Genomic DNA, 13,665 nt, shown 5'->3' on the forward strand with positions numbered 1-13,665 from the left:
CCAAAAGTCGATTTAGTGGACTGAAGTGTAGCTAAATCGGAGCAGAGCAGCATCACGAGTGAGGGGGGAGCAGCAGTAGCAGCACGAGCGAGCGAGCGAGAGCTGGAGCAGCAGCAGCTGGGCGATCGAGTGAGAGCCGGAGCAGCAGCAGCAACAGCAGCGCGAGCGAGCGAGAGCCGGAGTAGCAGCAGCTGGGCAAGCGAGCAATCGAGCGAGAGCCGGAGCAGCAGCAGCGCGAGTGAGCGAGAGCTGGAGCAGCAGCAGCAGATCCGACTGGTATGGATGCCACCGCCGAAGGGGCCTCGCACTGGGGGAGAGCCGCCGTGGAGATGTCGCCCGCGGCGCCGGCTTCAAGGTAGCTGCTCCATGGGGGTGCGGGATGGAGCACTGTCGGCGCCGGGAGGTCGAGCTAAGGAGAAGGTGCTATGCGATGAGTGTACAACCTCTTTGGTGGCGCCGAGTAGGCCTCGGCTTCGTCCGAGGAGTCGGTGAGGATGTTGCGGTTCCAGTGGAGCAGGTTAAGGCGGCGCTGTGGGGATGGAGCAGCCGCGATAGACGAGGCGATCGTCAGAGTAGCTCCTTGGAGGTGGAGTACGGGGCGGCTGAACCGGTGGGACGACTAGATGGACGATGGATCCTCATCTGGGGAGGTGGACGAGGGACGTCAAGCCATTGCGGTGGACGTCGTCATCGGGGAAGAGGCTCCGGCTGGGCAGCGGCGAGGTGGCGGACATATGAGGGTGGGGTTTCGCGGCTGGAGCGGAGAGGTTATGGCGGCCTGGGATTTCGAATGGGCGAAAAGGAGGCGATGGGAGGGGGTGAACCATGACTTAGGGACGCGCTTGTCCAAAATATAGGGTGTGTTACAAAATTACCCCCCACCGATTTGAACTAGCGGCCCTTTCGGCTCAGGGTTAGAAGGGGGATTTCGCGTGTCGGGATTTGGGAGCTGGAGGGAGTTTTCGCGCGCGTTGTAATTTCGGGATAGCAAGGCGCGGGTTGTGAAGGCGACAGTTTTGGGAGCACGATATCTGAATTTTCGGGATATAACAAGGGGCAAGTTGAATTTTAGGGACAAGCCTAACGTGTAATATTGTACTTGTACGTACCAAATCAATTCGCACTTCCCTCAGCCAAAAAGAAAACTAAAAATAAAACTATTCACACCACACAAAGAGAGAGTCTTGCCCCGTTTTACTATAAAAATGCTATTTAAAGCTACTCATACCAACAATTTAGTGCAATTAAATGCTATTCGGTAGTATGAATCCATGTTATGTCCAATTAAATTTTTTCGCTTGATGTATAATGCATGTAACCTACTCATACCAACATTTTAGTGCATTCCAAATGTCTATACTACCGCTGCAATTCGAACTGAATTTGAATTTATTTCTCTATTTCAATAAGAATCTATAATCATGATTGTTGCCAACTTCAACCATCATTCGTGTATTACCTTAATAACACACCACATGATTACTATAGAGATAGATATGAACTATGTGTACTACATGAACTCAAATTCTATTTTTTGAATACACTTGATGTTGATTCCAAATAATAGTACATTTGATGTACTAACTATATATTCATAATCTAAACCATGTTCCATACGTGTACACTGTGTTTATCACACATAGTATAGTGCCCCGCCCCCTACATTATGACAAGTATTTAGACCTGAGCTGCAAAAGCCACACATTAGCCCAAATTATGATCAATGTTCTGTATGTTATACGTAGTACTAGCAAGATGCCCATGCGTTCCATAGAACATCAACATGATCAAGGGGAGGCCTAATTTGCAAATATGGAGAGGGGTGTGGGTATATTTTTTCAAAATTGCCATAGTTTCCTTCCTATCCGTCAGATATAAATCGGACGGCCTATATTGCAGGATGGCACCATCATCAACAACTCTGTCTTTTATAAGAGTGGAGATAAAATATATTATATGTAGTATAACATGTTCATAACCACACCATGTGTATCACCACCGTTATATATATTCACACATGTGTCGGTTTAAAACACTATGATAAATTCTTCAAATATCCGGATTCGCTTTTTATAATGAAGTATGATCTCTATTCGTGTTTTACACCCACACAATCCTCTTATCTTTGTAGCTAGCTAGCGCTAACTTCCTCTCGTGCATGTAGACGCCCGCATCCCTCTCACCCTCCCTCAGAATTCTCTAGATCCATCACGCAAATTCGTCTTTTCACTTTAGGTCGTTCAGCCATGGTGTGTGTAGGCCCCCCAGCTCCTTCTTTACGGCACACATCGATCGATATGCCTCTCTAGCCAGGTGTGCCTAGCACAAACACAAGCTTCCCCTCTTCTCTTATCACCGTACATGCCTCACTCCCACCACTCTTTTCATTGGTCTCATACTCGCACACTCCTTCCCCCTCGATATAGTATGACTCTCGCACCACCTCCTAGATGCATCCCTCTCTCTCTCTATCCTTCTCCCCGTGCCTCATTTGCTTCTAACACACACATGCATGTATACCGATCGATCTCCCAACATATACCTAGGTTGACTTTAACTACCCCCCCCATCGATCGATGTACCTCACAAGTTATGTCTCTCCTTTCTCTGACAAAGGACGATTGATCTTCCTATGTAGTTATGTCTGCTTACCACAGCCATATCTTTCCCACCTCATCATTCGTGCATGCCTCCTGACCCGTCTCTCACACGCACGTGCACAGACAGGCAGCCATCCCCTCTCTTATTGATATTGCAGGCGTGCCCTCCGGTTGTCTAGCAAGCCTATCCCACCATTTGTTAGAAGCAACTCCACTACCACCCCCTCCAACACTCTAGCTCCGTCTCTCTCCCAACCTTATTCCTCTCCTACACATATGCATGGATGCCGATCAATCTCCCTTAATACATGAGGTAGGCCTCTCTCCTCCTCCACACATATACCAGCCATTGTACCTCTATAGTTAATTAGTCCTCCCTCCCACCCCCACCACACACCAATAGTCGAGCGTTGTAGGTAGGTATCCATGCCACAGAGACAAACCGCACATGTCCCCTCTCTCGTTCTAGTAGGCCAGCCACTCTATATCTTTGACGTGGGCACACACAAATTCGATGGCACTCTTTATCGACCGCGCGCGCACACACACACACATCATCCCTCTATTCGATTCTATGGACACCTCAAGTCGATGATACCTCCACTCTCTTCTCGTGGATCGCCCCCTCTATATATATGATATATCCAGGACTCTATTTCACACACATTGCATATGTTACATTTTTTGATTGACCCCCCCCCTCCCCTAAAAAACTCTCACAAACCCACACACTATATCTCTCTATGTTTGTATCTCTCTCACACAACCCCACGTAGGTGGTGTACGTATACAAGAAGAGAATAGGTGCACCGTGCACACGTACTCACGCTTCGTGCCCAGCCACACCCGCGCGGGTACATGGTGGAGCTCATTTCTGTATGAAATGGCAGCCCACGTGCTAATTTAAACGCGTGTAGCAGTTGTTTACCTACGGAGGTCGTGTACCACGCGTGCACGAAACAAAGTTCGACTTGATGCATTGGCGCGTTATTTTTAAATAAAGTTATATCGCTCAATGGCACGTACATAGAATATAAAACGATTTTTATGGAGAAAAAGGTAGTCCGCTCCACTATATACAATGGAGCCTCCCTGCCTGGTTTGTCTCTCTTCAGAGTATCTCACACAAGGTTGCGGTGGCCTCTTCTCTCTCTCTCTCTCACCGTTGGTCACTGATCCGACCGCATCCCGTCCGCCGTCGGAAAGGGAGGACGTGCATCATTTCTCCATTCGACGGCGCTGACGCAGCACGTCCCGATATGCCGTACACGCCGTTCTCTCTGACCAAGCTCCGGCGCGGTAGGGCCTACGCCACCTGCTCGCTGTCGCAGTATGGGCAGATTCCGCCCACCGCCGCTCACCTAGTTACATCCCGACGACCTCCAGGTATCCCCTCCGGCCTTGCTCCACTGCCTGTCTTCCCACGTCACTGCATGTGGATCTTTCACAAAACGTAGCTCGTCCGGCGTACTTTTCATGTTGCAATCTCATCCTCACACTGTTTTAGACAAACACAATTGTGTTGTTATCTTCCCTTAGGACAAGGAATATGCTTCTTTTTTGTCGTCGCAACTGTCATCAACAATATTTGTCTTTTTACAAATTTCAAATGGGCATATTTTAGAGTGTAGATTCACTCATTTTGCTTCGTATGTGTACTCCCTCCGTTCCTAAATATTTGTCTTTCTAGAGATTTCAACAAGTGACTACATACGGAGCAAAATGAGTGAATCTACACTCTAAAATATGTCTATATACATCCATATATAATACTCCATTTGAATCTCTAAAAATACAAATATTTGAGTAGTCACTCATTGAAATCTCTAGAAAGACAAATACTCCGGAGTATATTTAAGAACCGAGGGGCTAGTGCACAGCAGCATGGGAGACTCAGACTGGTCGTTGCGCCGCATTAATAGTGAGTAATGAGCAGTCAAATCATAAGCCCCACATTTCTCACTATAAGTTGCTCGGAAGAAGCAACCATCAATACGCTCTTCTTTGAATCCGCTCATACTACTCCATCCGTCATTGTTTATAGAGCGGCTTCAGAAAAAGAGAAAATCTTTGGGACCAAGGCGACTAGCGATCGGTCTGAAAAATAGCATTGGTAGTTATAGCACGGCGTCTATTACTAGAGGAAATAATACGCACACACATGCATGCAGTGCTTCCACCCCGGGTACACACATGCATGCACGTACTCCACTCCGTAGTACTACATCGAGAGAAACTGCGGTTACCATGCCCTAATTAATTGAGCATTAAACCAAACACGTCTAAAGTCTCTCTGGTGGTGGAAATGCATTGAGAGAAATGCATCATAATGAAGCGTGCCCTGTAAACTGTGACGAAGGGAGGAGTAGTATGAAGGTGCAAAACCAAGTATGCGTATGGCCAGTCGGTCAACGCACCTCCTCTTGGCATATCACTGACATGTGGGACCGGAGTGTGAGCAAACCATCTCAATTGACGGCAAAATGGCCAACCCGCCGTTCCTTGAGAGAGACGAGGAGTGAGAACACACAAACGAGCTTGCACGGAGGCCAAGATATATTCGAACATGGTTGATCGATATCATCATTACATGTTGCGCTGTCGTTTTCCGGCCTTCTCCAGAATAAATGTGTACTTTATCATAGATTAAAAAAAATAAGAGTACAGAGGCTCCACCATGCGGTTCTAGTAGTAGTACTACTCGTACTACTAAACCTTCCGCTTGGCTCTTCGCCTCTTCGTGAAGTCAAACAATGATGGTACTCCGCATGTTCGGTACTACAGTGTATGCCTCTGGCAATCTGACACCGAATGAACTGATGCATGTCCACCGCCTGGGCGAGGGTATGTTGCGTTAGTCAAAAGGCGCAAGCGAGCTTCACCTTATCGTGCAAGCTTCTCCTCGTTCTGCAAGTTGACGGGACACACCAACAAGTAGTGCTAGTCCATACTCCCTCCTTTTCGGTTAATATGGCTTAATCTTTTTTGCGGGTAAATGAGAGAGCTTTATTCATATATATATATATATATATAAGCATTCTTAGGACGATCAGCCAAGACACTGGTCACTAGGAAGCGAGGTACCCCGCAAAAAAAGAAGTAGGAAGCGAGGTGTTTCATCAAGCCAGCTCTCGGCCACATTCAAAGTGCAGCAAGCACGGTTCGCACAAAGATGTGCCGCAAGGTTTGCTGACCTGTTTACATGCTGAATAACAAAAAAAGAGGAAATATTACCGAGCGCTCCTATTTGTAATAGGATATGAGCCAGAATTAAGCGAGAATTGTGGCGAGTGTTCCATGCAATCAACTTCCATTATCACATGCGAGAACCCTCGAAGAGAACCAAATGTGTTGAAGATTGCTTTATCACATTTTAAAAATATAGTATGAGTGCAGACGCTCCTCCATCCGGTTCCTAGTACTACCTCTATAGACTATAGTAGTAGTAGTACTAGTACCAGTAAACTTTGCGCTTGGCTGTTCGCCTCTTCGGGAAGTGCAACAATAATAGTACTACTAGTATAGTGTATGCTTCTCGCAATCTGACACCAAATTAACTGTTGCACGTCCACCGCCTGAGCGAAGGACAGCTTGCATTATTCAAAAGTTTCTCCTTGTCCTGCGAGCCACCGCGCGCAAGCTTCTCCCGTCCTGCAAGCTTCTCCTCGTTCGGCAAGTTGACGAGACACATCAAAGTAATGCCAGTCCATACTGCCTCCTCTCCGGTTAATATGGGTTAATTTCAAACGAGATAAATACACTGTCTGTCACTGTATATTTGTAAAAATACGGTCAGTGGACTTCATAATATGCTCATTGCACCCAATATATACATTTTCCGGTGTTTATACGGTCACTAGCTCACCCTGGCTGAGTATGTGTGTGCATGCACTTGTAGGTTGAGCACTTGAGCGTGGCCGTGTGTGTTCCGTCGTGTGCTCGGACATGCATGCATTAGGGCATCGCGCATGTTTTTGCGTCCATGTGTACGTGTGACTTTTGCATACACGTAGGGGAAGTACGTGTCGGGGCCACTAAAGGAGCAGTCAAATCACACAGTAAGTTAGTCGGAAGAAGCAACCATCATTTCACTCTTCAATGACACGTACGCAATATAAAATGGTTGATATGGAGAGAAAAAGAAAACCACTATAGATACACTAGTAGGAGCCTAAGCTACAAGCCTGCTTGCTTGGGTTACTCTCTTCACAAGCATAGAATGACGGTGGCCACACCGCTGGTCACATATCCGGCCTGATCCCGCAGCTAGGGGAAGGGAACAATGTTCTACGTAGACGCGGTCGACATCGGCGAGGGAGAAAATCCACAGTCGGGGGTCACCGCGGTATGGGCCGATGCCGCGTCCCAACCGCCCTTCTAGCTACAGCCCAACGTCCATTTCAAAAATATTAGTGCATGTCAACAAAAATTTTGTTCCGTTTCAAAAAAAGCATATAAGTTGTTACTTCTTACCCAAAGGATCTTTATATCCAACAGACACAAAATATCCATTCGACTGTTCGAAATTACTTTCATTATTGATCTGATGTCGATGTAGTTGCTGCATCGCCACCAAAACCCACCATCTCTTAAGCTAAAGTAGACCGAGCTAATCCCTATATTAGCATATTACTAAGATAAACAGAAGGCACTGTAGAATCATTTAGGACGTGAGCTTGTCAATCTGAATGTGGAGGGACACCATCTCAGCCCCAGCCAGCAGCTTGGGCGGAACTGTGAAGAAGGTCAGCTCCTGCACGGCGACGTCGCCAGGATCCCTGCTGCTTGTCACCTCCATTTCCACCTTGACAGCGTCGGTCCTGCCTTTGGGATCCCCCGGCGGGCCGTTCTCCCACAGCTTGGCCACGTAGTGCGGCAGTGGGGATGCCTTCGCTCTGATGCAGGCGACCGACATGGCGATAGGCGCGCCGATGTTGAGCACGCCGCCGACCAAGAAAAACACGCAGTCGTCCTCCTCCACGAACAGCGAGAGTCATAGCTCCGAGAGTGGCACTTGCAGCTGGAGCGCTTTGCCGTACTGGATCCTGTGCACGAGCATGGGATGCACGGTGCTGATGTGGTGGGAGAGCACCGGTGGCGGGCCTTCGTAGCCGCAGACGGGCACGGGGCATTTGCAGGGCGCGAGCGGATACATGCTCTGGTGATCGGTGAGCTTGTGGTAAGTGACGTAGAGCCCACAGCCTTCGTGCGGGCACTCCATCCTCACCGAGGAGAGGACAGCGTCCACCGCCGTGTTCAGCACGTCGAAGCCACCGCCGCGCTCGCACTTCTGGCACTGCCGCTGGTTCTCGGGGCGCTCGACGCGGCAGTCCATGGAAGCCAGGTGCCCTCCCTTGCACTGCACAAATCAATCGAACAACACATCAATCAAGAAACATGCACCTTGCTCGATCAGCCGAACGGACGAGGTGTATTCGAACCTCATACACTGGAGGGTTCAAGGGGCGGAGGCACAAGGGGCAGTGGCGCAAGGTGAGGTCCATCGAGACCATAGAGAGCTCCATCGTCGGGTCCTGTTCCGTCTGCATGATCTCGCCCTCCTCATGCACAACCATCTCTCGCTTTATTAGGGCCGGGGCATTACAAAGCTTTACCGTCACATATTCATACTACTTCAAGGTGCATTAAATCAACACATGCAAGTATCAAAAGGAGAGTCACGACATGCATGCATGCGTTGTAATTAATGCATCAGTAAACGCAAATTATTGAAATATATCGAGTGCAGTGCTTTGATGTGTTGCATCAACTCGTACAAGACCGAGAAGTTTGATTACTACAATGCCCTCTTGCCTTAACCGCACATGTCTTTGGCGGCATGACAGGTGGGCCACCGACCTGTTAGGCCCACCTGTCATGGATGCAAAGGCAGGAGCAGTAAGTTAATGAAGCTGCGTCCCTCCCTCGCCCATGAGCATGGTGGCTGGCAGGACTAGGAGAAGCTTTCGTTGCTACACGCTCTCCCTCCTGTACGCGGTGGACATGCAGCAGTTCAATCGGTGTTAGATGGCCAGAAGCATACTGTAGTACTCCTCCACTGTAGTAGTACTCCATCATTGGCCCTGGTTGAATCCACGGATTAGAGTTAGTTTGGGTTAGTTTGGACTCAACTAACCCAAAAATATCCAAACAGGATGGTTAGTTTGGGTTAGATGCATCTAACTCATCCAAAAAATCTGACCCACCCAAGAGGTGCTTATTTGGGTTAGTTCTTCTCGGGACCACTAAAAAAACACCTTTTTCTCTCGCTCTTCCCGAGGCAGATCCCTCCTCACTTCCTCGAAGCTTCTTGTCCTCTCCCTCCCTCCCTCTCGCACCGCCCATGAAGGCGCCTCGCCGTATCCGCGCTCCATCTAACCCTGCTATCCAAACACCTTTTTGGTTAGAGTTAGCTCAGGGTTAGTTCTGGGTTAGAATCTAACTCTAACCTCTAACTGAGTTAGAGTATCCAAACAGGGCCATTGTTCGACTTCCCAAAGAGGCGAAGAGCCAAGCGCAGTCCGGACGCTTGTGTGGCAGTTTCATGTGTAGAGTAGTCTAGGATAGCGTGTACCATGCCTGTAAGCTTAAGGGCCTGTTTGGTTCCAAATAAATCACCAACTTATAAGTCGAAAAGTGAAAAAAGTGACTTATTTTGCCAAACAGACCCAACTTATAAGTCACCCCCTTTTGCGTGGGTCCCATCACCTTTACATAAAAAACAAGGTGAGAAGGTGTGGTCAGGTGACTTATAAGTCAGATGACAACCAAACAGGCGTGACTTATAAGTCACTGGTTTTAAGTCACCTGACTTATAAGTTAGGTGACTTATTGGAACCAAACAGGCCCTAAAATTGTTGGGGTCGGCTCCATGCTATATTTTTTGGTTAAAATAATCTTTTGGCCCTACCTGTCAACCTGGTGATTCTAGTTTGCACGCTCATCTGGTCAAGACAGGAATATATATTTTAATTTGTGGTGGGGTAAATGTTAGAGGTTGCAGCAAATGGAGTATTGTACACTGCTGGCCTTTCAGCCAAGTTTAGAGGCAACCATGTGGGGCCAGTGCTATGATGTGTCGCGTCAACTCGTATAACGAGGAGAAGTTTGATTTTACTACTACTACACGCCTTCTCCCTCGCCCATGCGCACGGTGGCTCATAGACGAGGACAGGCTTTTGCTTATCCCTCCCGCTCGCGGTGGACGGACATGCAGCAGTGGATTCGAACATGCAGCAGTGGATTCGATACTGTAGAAGCAGCAGTAGTAACACCATTGTTCGTCTTCTCGAAGAGTCGAAGAGCCAAGTGCAACCCGAACATGGCAGTTGCGAACCTTGGAGCACGCATATAGCCAGGCTCTTGCATGAGACAAAATTGCTATGTGAGCCCACTATTGTAGTACTACTTGCTAGTATAGCCCTGTAAACCAGAAAGGAGTATTTGCCTTTCTAGAGATTTCAACAAGTGACTGGACTACACCGAGATGGAGTACATATGGAGCAAAATGAGTGAATCTACACCGTAAATAAATACGTAGTTCTCTCATTTTCCTCTCGGCCTTGATCGCGGTGCACAATATTGTGTATACTAGTAGTATCATCTTGAAATTTATGAAGTCACCATAGGCACCTCGTCGTCGATGGGAACGTCACCCGACACGCGATAGACGCGAGCGGCAGTCGCCTCGCCTCCATGGGTGCTTGAATGCCAAGGAGGGAGAGGGTAGCGGTTCCCGAGACGTTGAACGGTCAATGATGCATCCTCAAATTACTCTACATGCAGAGGGAATTAATTGGAGAAGCAGAATAGAGACAGCATGATGTGAATGCAACAGAGTTTGGATTCTCATATAAAGGTGCCCCACCACTCCAATCCATCTACTCCTTAGTCTCTGCGCAACACTGCTCACTCCAATCTAAGACCAAGTGACCAGGAGCTAGAAGCACCTATGGAGGCAATGGTCGCGAGCAGCAGTCGGTTGTGCCAAATCATCCAAGGCGCCGGCCTGCGGCCCCGCACCGCGCAGCATTTCCAGACGGTGCTGGCGACCGCCAGCGTTGTAGCCCTCGCCGACGCCGGCTTCGCCTCTCGCATGGATGACATGATGGTCAACTCCATCCGCAAGTTCACCGCCGTCAAGAAGCGTGTAGCGAAAGCTCCTACTAGTCCTGCCAGCCACCACACTCATGCGCGAGGGAGGGACGCAGCTTCATTGACTTACTGCTCCTGCCTTTGCATCTATGACAGGTGGGCCCAACAGGTGGTTGGCCCACCTGTCATGCAGCCAAAGGCAGGTGCAGTTAAGGCACCGGAGCTCAGTCCGCGAGGGAGAGGGCGTTGTAGTAATCAAAATTCTCGGTCTTGTACGAGTTGACGCGACACATCAAAGCACTGCACTCGATATAAGTCTTTTTACACATTTCAAATGGACTACTACATACGGATGTATGTAGACATATTTTGCTTCGTATGTAGTCACTTGTTGCAATCCCTAAAAAGACTTATATTTGGAAACGGAGTGAGTACAACACATGCATGCATGCCGTGACTTCCCTTTTGATACTTGCATGTGTTGATTTGATGCACCTTGCCAAATTTTGACTATAAATTTAACTAACCAAATTTTCATGCATGTCACAAAAAATTAGTGTTGTTTGGATTGTGACTATGTTTGTCTTATGTTGCCACATTACTTTTCCCACACTTGCTACACTTGCCTAACTTGAGTTGCTCAAATTGTTAGACACACTTTGGCTTGCCTAAGGGAATCTTGCCACACTTTTTGTGTCTATGACATGTGGGGTTCACTGCTAATAAAAAATTATTGTCTTAGGTGTGGCTAATAAAAAAGACTTATATTTAGGAACGGCGGAGTAGAAAATATAAATAATAATGCATGTTGGGGCAACCCACGTTTCTGATCATTTTAGCCGTGGGCTTGTTCACAATTTTTACGAGGGGGTGGTTGTTCATTTAATGGAGGGACTTGTACCATACTTGAACGATACAAAGTGCGACCTGGCACACCGTAACACCACTTGGAACAAGCGGGTAGCTATCTCAAAAAACAATCAACAACTAAAAAAACGGCGACCTGGCACGTAGTACAAAATTTTAAACGATTGTTTTGATGGAGTGAAAAAGGAAAAGTACCCCACTACGTATATATAGGCTGGAGCCTCCGCGCTTGCTTGCTAGGGTTGCTCTATTCACACACTCTCATCCTCTCCAGATCTAAACAAGATAGAGGTGGTAACACTGTCTTTCTCCCTTCAAAAAACACCGTCTTTCTATCCTCACCGCTGGTTACAGATCTGGACGTATCCCCCTCCGCCAGTGAAGGGGAGGAGGGGCAGCGTTTAGGCCGTCGTCGACAATGAGGGAGGAGACCCGCTGTCGGCCGCACCGTTATCTCTGGCCAAGCGCCGGCGCGAGAGGTCCTCCGATCCCTTCGTCGTTGCCCTAGTGTGGGTGGATCCGGCCTCCCGCCGCCCACCTATCCACATCCCGACGACCTTCAGGTATATCTTCCTTCGAAACCACCTTAGCTCTACTTCCCCAGCTCGCTATGTCGCTGCATGTGCATCATTTTCTACCTCTCAGACCCTCTCGATCGGATAGTCCAATGTCACCTATTTTTTTCTTCTATTGTTAGAGCCTCTTGTACTTGGTTCAAACAAGAAATAAAGTGGGGGTGGGGGAATCTAGTATGTAGTACATCGGACTTGGTACAAACAGGAAGGAAAGGGGGTGAAAATAGTACAGACTAGTCATCCAACCGGTCTCTTGGTCGAAAAGGGAAATATAGGGGTAACATTGTACACAGTGGTATGACCAGGACTAGATTTTCTATCCACACATAGGAGTAGGTGGCTAGAGTGAACAAAAATGGGACCAACCCATATATGTTTCTTGGATGTTTGTTTCTCGGGGCAACAAACTATGAATCACCACTGTATGCCCCTGTTTAGGTACATGGTGCTGGACTGCTGGTACACCCACTGTCCCATGCCCTTATACCAAATATTTAGCAGTTCTTAATCTAATGCCCCTGGTAAAACCGAAGCCATGCCACTGTTATAAGCCATGACAAGTTTAGCCAAATGTTTTTGCCTGTAATTGTTTGAGACTCTGATTGTTTCCTCTGTAGCTTTTTGTGCAAACAGGGATATCCATTTCACCTAGTTGCTGTTGTGACCTTTTGGTGCACTACACAAAACTCTTCTTAAAAGAAGTGACTTGTGTGTTGCTTAACTGGAATGTCAGAATGGGACAGTTGGTTCATTTCAGTGGAACTGCAGAAAGGGAGATCTGTGTTCCAATCCTCATCATCCATATTGGCACCATAACCTTCCTTTAGGTAAGAATGATATTTAATGCATGTGTTCATCTCTATTTTGCGACTGCCATGAGAAAATAATGCTATTTTTACTAGTACACTTGTACTCCCTCACTAGCAAAACCAATTCTGAAATAGAAGGCCAATCATGTACTTGGTTTCACCAACTAGTGAGGAGACTGAGAAACAGAGCGTGAAGAGGAAGAAGAAGAAGAAGAGGAAGAGTAAACAGTGCCAAGGTGATCTTGCTAAAGCCAGAGGCCTCAGTGGAGGACATTCAAGGGCTCCGACAACGACTACCTTACATGTGAGACGATCCTCCAGGGAGCCCTTCCACTTTTGCTGTCTCACTTAATTAATTAGGAGTACTTAAGTACCACTAATTTATTGCTGCCTAATTTTCCTGTCGGAGTTAAACAAATCTTTAGTAGCACCCTATGTTGAATCATGTACGTGTGTATGTTTGTCTATGAGGTGAATCATGTGGTGGAGCAGGGAGGGAATGCTAACTTTACCCATTAAGATAATGAGGGTGCTTCTATTTGTTAGTGTATGTTTCATTAACTAGTCCCACTATTACAGTAATCTCACTCTCTCAATATATGTGCCAACAGGGATGCTCGATTTTGGTGGAACTGCACAAAAACTTTGGGTGCTTCGTTGCCTCTACAGCTTCCTTCCTTTCCTGTTAGTCGCTAATCTCGGCCTGCATTCTTCCTTTGC

This window comes from Triticum aestivum, chromosome 1A (genome assembly GCF_018294505.1).
Source record: "Triticum aestivum cultivar Chinese Spring chromosome 1A, IWGSC CS RefSeq v2.1, whole genome shotgun sequence".
Lineage (NCBI taxonomy): Eukaryota > Viridiplantae > Streptophyta > Magnoliopsida > Poales > Poaceae > Triticum > Triticum aestivum.